This window comes from Nematolebias whitei, chromosome 2 (genome assembly GCF_014905685.2).
Source record: "Nematolebias whitei isolate Nwh7 chromosome 2, NemWhi1, whole genome shotgun sequence".
NCBI classification, from domain to species: domain Eukaryota; kingdom Metazoa; phylum Chordata; class Actinopteri; order Cyprinodontiformes; family Rivulidae; genus Nematolebias; species Nematolebias whitei.
The window spans coordinates 3,767,595-3,767,806 of NC_056499.1; positions in this window are offsets into that span (position 1 = coordinate 3,767,595).

Here is a 212-nt window from a genome sequence, read left to right on the forward strand (position 1 = left end):
GAAACCAACAAATAAATAAATACTCTCATGGTGAAAACAACAAATAAGTAAATACCCTCATGGTGAAAGCAACAAATAAATAAATACTCTCATGGTGAAAACAACAAATAAATAAATAACCTCATGGTGAAAACAACAAATAAATAAATAACCTCATGGTGAAACCAACAAATAAATAAATAACCTCATGGTGAAAACAACAAATAAATAAA